Genomic DNA, 6,805 nt, shown 5'->3' on the forward strand with positions numbered 1-6,805 from the left:
ATACTTTCTGATCGGAGATCGGAGTACCAGGCCATGGCAGCCTTGCGGAGTGTGGCGGAGAAGCCGATACAAAAAAGAGCGTCGGTTGCCCCTTGGATCGTCATGAGAGCTTTGTAGCTCTCAAGGTGGTCGATCGGGTCGGTGGAGCCGTCGTATGGCTCCACGTGCGGCATCTTGAACCGACTGGGAATCGGTTCGTCGAGAACTAGTCGGGAGAGAGGTTGGGCGGTCTGGAAGTCGACGTCGTTCGAAGACTTCTGGCCATCCACCTGCAACTGCGCGAGCCGAGGTCGATCTCTCGAATCGGCGCTCGTAGTCGTCCGCCCGTCGGTGCTGGGAGACCCCAGGAGTGGAGTTTCCAGAAGATTCCGAAGGGGAGGCAGACGGCGTTCGCGGCCGCTTCTCCTTCCTCGCCCGTTCCAGCAGAGAAGGAGAGGGCTGGTGGGACCGTCGGTCGTCGCGCCATGGCCGTCCCTCCTCTTCTCCTGGGAGCGCTGTTGGGGGCGCTCGCGCGGAGGCGATGGGGATCGACGCGGTCGGCGGCGGCTGCTCCTGGAGGGCATCGGACGGGCCGCCGGTTGTTGCTAGAGGCTTTTGACCGCGTCCGTCAGTACGGTCATCTGCCGTACGATGGCCGCGATCTGCGCCTCCGTGGTCACCGCGGGGTGTGGAGAGCTGGGCTCCGCCGCCGGTGGTGGCGGGGAGGCCTCTTCCCGCGGGAAGAGCGCCTTGCCGATCCGGTGATCCTCGATCGTTGGGCTCTTGTCTTTGTCATTCTGCTCAGCTTCCCCTACCTGGCGCGCCAATCTGTTGCGGCCAATCCCCTCGTCGCCTGATCGCCGGGAAACGAGCGCCTGCAGAAAAGGAAGTCCACACTGACCGGAGGCGGCTCCGGCGGGGACCCTCCGACGGTCAAGTCAGAGAGGAGACCGGGCAACAGTGAAATGAAGACAGAGAGCTCAATCGAAGGAGAGAGGGAGAGAGGTGCGAGCCTGTGTTTTTGGAGTCGAGAAGTGGGGGGAGCGGGTCCCTTGCACTGTTGCCTTCCCCGATATATATAGTGGAGCAGGTATGGCGCCGTCATTAATGGCACGGACAATTGAGGAATTGTCAACTCACTGTAGACTGTCAGAGTCGCCGTGAAAGTGTCATGTCGCCGTGGGGCTGTCAAATCACTAGGGTTGACAATGCCCTAAGCGAGATAATGCCCCTAGGTGGTAGTGCCACATGTTGTTGGCAGAACTGACAAGCTCTGGCGGCTGTACGGCGATCGGAGGAGTCGACCGACCCTATATCGGTGGCCAGCTGAGTGGCATCGGACCCCTCCGTTGGTCGGCGAGTCTTACGTGAGTCGGCCGTCAGGCTTTCAGATCCTGTCGGTCGGGAAGAGTACATCCGACCGACACATCTCAGTCGGTCGTGGGCCGATAATGGGCCAGTGATGGCGTCCGTCGGTCGGTCGCTCCGACTGTAAGTCGGTCGGTCGGTACCTCCGGCCATCGGTTGGTCGGTCGGTCCCTCCGCCCGTAAGTCGGTCGGTCGGTCCCTCCGGCCATCGGTTGGTCAGTCGGTCCATCCGTCCGTAAGTCGGTCGGTCCCTCCGGCCATCGGTTGGTCGGTCGGTCCCCCCGTCCGTAAGTCGGTCGGTCGGTCGGTGGGTATTCCCCAACACAAATAAACAATTGTACCTCAAAAGATTCACACAGCATTTTGTACTAGAGAGATATTATTCATACGTTTTGTTTCATTCATCCAACAATCATGATAGTTTGATCTCAGCCTAGATGTTGGAACAATACAAAACAGCTGTGACGCCCCGGGTCTACCATCTAGGTCGATCATGTGGTGTCACCCTATAAATCCTAGGACAAGCTCTATAAATCATACAAGGTCTATAACAAAACTTCATTATTCGAACTCCAAATTCAAATGCATCCAAAATTATGTCCTGTGAGTCTGACAAGAAAGAATTAGAGTTTTGATCTTTACAGTCTAGTAAAAATCCCGGTATATATATATTAATATAATAATATAATTTAAAATATTATGAATGAGCAGTATCAATAAGAAATCATAAGTCATAAAACATCATATCAAACATGTAATATAACTTTATAGTTATATAAACATATATTAGAAATTATGTATTATCACAAATTCATCATAAATATCTATGTAAGTTCATACGACTTATGATTTATATTATATTAATATATTTCAAATCAATCATTATTTTTCAGTTTGGAGTAATCATGATTATATTTCAATCCATAACTAGTAAACCATAAATCATACTTCAGTCTGTAATAGCAATCCATAATAATCATATTTTGATCTACAGTGGCAAATCAGAATATCTACGCTTCAGCCCGCAGTAGATTCGGCCCATGATTAGCAATTCAAAGTGTTATGATTCAGCTCGTGATTAGCAATCCACATCACGTAGTTTATTCAATAATTTATAATATATTTCTTGTTCAATTTTAAAATATAAGATATCATGTTTCCAACTATCAAAATAGTTCATATACATATAATATAGAATCATATATTCAAATAAAGCCAAAATGATCATGCATGGTATAATATATATATATATATATATATATTATATATATATATATATATATATATATATGACTATGTAAAGAGATCCTTGTCTCGATCATGCCCAAATTCAAGTACAATAATTGATTAATCCCTTGATCTACGAACTCGAGATCAAGGTGCATCGCTTGACACTTTTTTGAGTAGATAATTGTACCTCTACATAAAAATTATATACAATTAAGGATAAAAAAATATCTAAATATTACAGACCCACAGCCTCTCTTAGGGCCAACTGATTGATCTAGGTTTATGTAAACATCTGCACCCTCTACTAATCTATAAGATTTTCAGAGAGAGAACTAATATAGAGAGAAAAAATTTTAGAGTGAAAATAGAGAGAGAAAGTTGAGAGAGAAGATAGAGAGGAGAGAAGGAAGAGACAAAAACTCACTTTCTTTTCTTTTCTTTACTTTTTCTCCTCTCTCTTTCTCTCATTTTCCTCTTCTTTTTTTCCATGGGAAACATGGGAAGGGGTCTTAAGCCGACCACCTCCCATGGCCGTGGCCTTCTCTGGCAGCACCATGGCGGCTCCAGTAAGGGGTGGCTCTAGTCCTCGACAACCAAGGCAAGGCCGTATCCAGCAATGGTAGCTGATTCGATGAAAAAAAAGAAAAATAAAATGGGAGAGATTTGGTCCCCCATGAAAGCCAGCGGTCGGTGACTAAATCCGACCGTCAAAAACTTTGTTGGGTTGAGGAAAGAAAAAAAAGGAGCAGGGAAGATCAATACCTCAAATTCGCTAATGAATTGGTGGTAGTTCGCCGGAAACACCCGAATGAAAAATCAAAGAAATCCCATGGGTTTCATCGATAATTTGATCGAGAATTGAGTCGATGAGCTAAGAGAAAGAGAATCAGTCGATTTATAATTAAGGCCTGGAGCTTCGATCAACCCAAGACCTCTTAATCCTTGCTGCACTCAGGGAGAGGAGACCGACTCTTATCGAGAGTTTTTCTTTTTGTGTCTCATGTGTTGGCATGTGAGGTTCAAAAATCCTTTTTTTGCTTCTTTTACTTGCTTTCAAAGTTGTGCGAGGCAGCCAAAAACAGGAATCATCTTACAATAGCACTAAAGTTTGCATATCTTTGGAATTAGATATGGTCTTCTCATCAAATTTTTTTTAAAAAAAATCATCAAAAAAACTTTTTTTAAAAAAATTATTACATACATGAAATAATTTATATATCACAAAAAAAATAAAATTTTGAAGAAAACTTATGCCAAAAGGAAGCATTTGACTATTATAAGAAACTTTGAGCTGAACCTTTCAGGATAATTGCAGAATCTAATTTTTTAAAGGGATCACATCTGGTGCTTCCCTAATTATCTAAAATTCTGCCACTGAATATCCATGCATCTCCTTTCTACCATAGAAGGGATTTCTTTCGAGACACATCGTACAGTCTTCCAAAGAAGCACTAGACAAGATATCAATGGCAAATTGTGCTCTCATTTTTGTGGTTAGTCTTGACTTATTTATTTTATGCTGGAGGTACGAGGGAAGGGTTTAAAACTTATCATCATGATATAAAAGAGCAAAACTATGATACCATGAACATTTTATAGCACAAAATTTATGATTTAACAGTCATTGCGTTGTCACGACACGAGTGATGAATAAATCCTTCTTCTAGGGCATGACGTGATATCGAGGCCACATTGATTTTTTCAAAAGAATGTAAAAAGAAAAAAAATTAACTCATGAACCACATTTATTAATGATAAAGTTGTGACTCGTCTAAATTATACAAGAGTTGCTTGCATTCATTTTATCTGCAATGCATGTTAAGTATCTCTTTTTCTTGAATGCACGTATGCTGTATATCAACATGAATAAAAAAAATAAATATACCAAAAGTCTATTTAGATGGTTAGATTGAAAATCTTATAAGATTCGATATCTCATCATCTTTTAAAGTGATAACATATATTAGGTTTGATAGACATCGCTGCCCTCTTCATCTAACCCTAAAGCTTTCAATTGGGTAGAGCCATTTGTTGACAAAACAATAAAGTTGATTGCAAAATATAAGGCTGGGACACTATAGCAAAACAATGACGGAGATGCGCTTAGGACCAGATATTTTAGTGATGGAGAGGTTGCCACACGGGCAAATCAACATGGATTTGGATCATTTTTTAAGCATTGTCACAAGTCCAATCTTTTGTTACCGAGCAAAACGTTTGAATATGGCTATATATAATAAAGGCACCTCCGGAGTTGAGAATTTGAGCATTCCACGTGCAGCACGTCAATGATCCCACTCAAAGCATACTTGGTTAAAAGTTCACGAGGCTTCGCTCCAAAAAGTTTTGGAAATAGACTTGCATTTGGCGTGTTCAACGTGTGCTTTGGTATATATATATATATTTTTTCTTTTGGTGTAATCTTCACCCGCGATGTTGTTCTACCCTATCGTTTTTTTGGACGCTGGTGGTCTGGCTGGACACTACTTTTTGGTCTCTATCTCTCAAGATCTTCATTTAATTATCTACTTTAGAAGATTTTGTTGTCTGCTGACATGTATAAAGTTGCAAGCTTAAAAAAAATTATTAAGAGTTAGGCTTATCCTTTGGGTACCAACATGGGCACCGGTTCCCACTGTATTTTTTGTATAAAAAAATAATTTTTTTTTAATACCATATTATTGGATGGATGTCTGATCAGGACACCATCTCTTAGGACCTTTTCGATATGGTACGATACAGCAGAAAGAAAGAAGAAACAAAACAAAAATAATCAAAATACATGAATCAGCCCCAAAAGGACTCGTCTCTATGAGGCATGCAAACTTCACTATTAAAAAAAAAATTTATAAGAAGAGATCTCCCCTCAACCTTTATACACTCAATTTTTCTCTCACAGAAAGTTTCCCTCACAAAAGCTCTCTCTCTTGGAAGACCCCCTGAATCTTTGAAGCGACCGCTGACCACTATCCAGAAGCCTCCCTGAAGCTCCTTCTTTTCTCAGCATACATGGCTCTCTCTCTCTTTTTCTCGGGTTCCTTGTCTTCATGCGAAGCCTATCCGCCGCATCCGTGTTCATGGGTACTCTCTGCGGCAAAGAGCCAAAAACACAACCACACCTCTGTTCCCAGTGTTCCCAGCCTTTTAAAGGCTTAAATAGGTATTAGATTAGGATTAAGGGTCCTAAACAAAGCCAAATAACCTTCCCAACCATTGAATCAATACCGCAGGCTATCCACGCCCTCCGATTGTGCATCGGTCCATAGAATAGTACTGTGGACCGTACGAAACATATGGAAAATACCCACACAGTCCACAGACCCGATCGTGGACCGCCCGATCCACGGTGGATTGGGGTACAGGTCCCAAGCATGGCGCCTGGGCCTGGGCCGCGCCTGCCCGAGCGCCTGGGCTCGGGCTACGTGCCTGGGCCGAGCCGCACGCCTGCGCCTGGGCCGCACGCCCGTGCCTGGGCCACGTGCCCCACACCGAGCCGCACCCTACGCGCCTGGCCCACATGCTGTCACCCGCTTGGCGACGTCCTGCCGCCTGCGGCTACGTCGCCGCCGCTCCACTCCGCCGGCCACCCGTCGCTTGCTGCCGCGTCACCGTCGCTCTGCTCCGCCGGCCACCCACCTGTCGCTGGTGGTCCTCCATTGCCTTGGATTGCGTGCCGACTTCAAAAGTACGTATCTTCTCAGTTCAAGCTCCATTTGGGGTGTACTTGATCTTGTTGGACTCTATTTTTCACTGCAAACCTCGTTGTGTGCTCAATATGGATCGAATCTTGAGGCATCAAATCTTAACAATCTCTACCTCGACTCAATATTCGGGCTTCTCCTAACTCCAAGAGCTTCTAGATCTCTTCGCCCCAATGCCCTGGGGTAATCGCCTACTAATTATGGGTGGACAAACATGGGAGTCGAGCTAGGCCGCTCGATTCCATTTCTATCATATGCTATGCTCCTTCTGACTTGAGACCTACTCGAGGCATCGTCTTGCGGCAATAGGAATCTCACCTTGCGACGTCACCTCTCGTCCTCCCGAGTCTCTTGTCTCATGCCCGATCCACCTCCATCTGGAGCTCCACCTTGCTCTGGGCTTCATCTGGCTCCTGAAGCTTCACTTCGCACTGGGCTTTCTGCTAGATAATAATATCCTCTACTCCCCTTCTTCCCCTCTAGCACAATCCTATCGCCGCGTAGCACCCTCAGGATTCCTCCACCAG

The sequence above is a fragment of the Elaeis guineensis genome, chromosome 13, assembly GCF_000442705.2.
Source record: "Elaeis guineensis isolate ETL-2024a chromosome 13, EG11, whole genome shotgun sequence".
NCBI lineage: Eukaryota > Viridiplantae > Streptophyta > Magnoliopsida > Arecales > Arecaceae > Elaeis > Elaeis guineensis.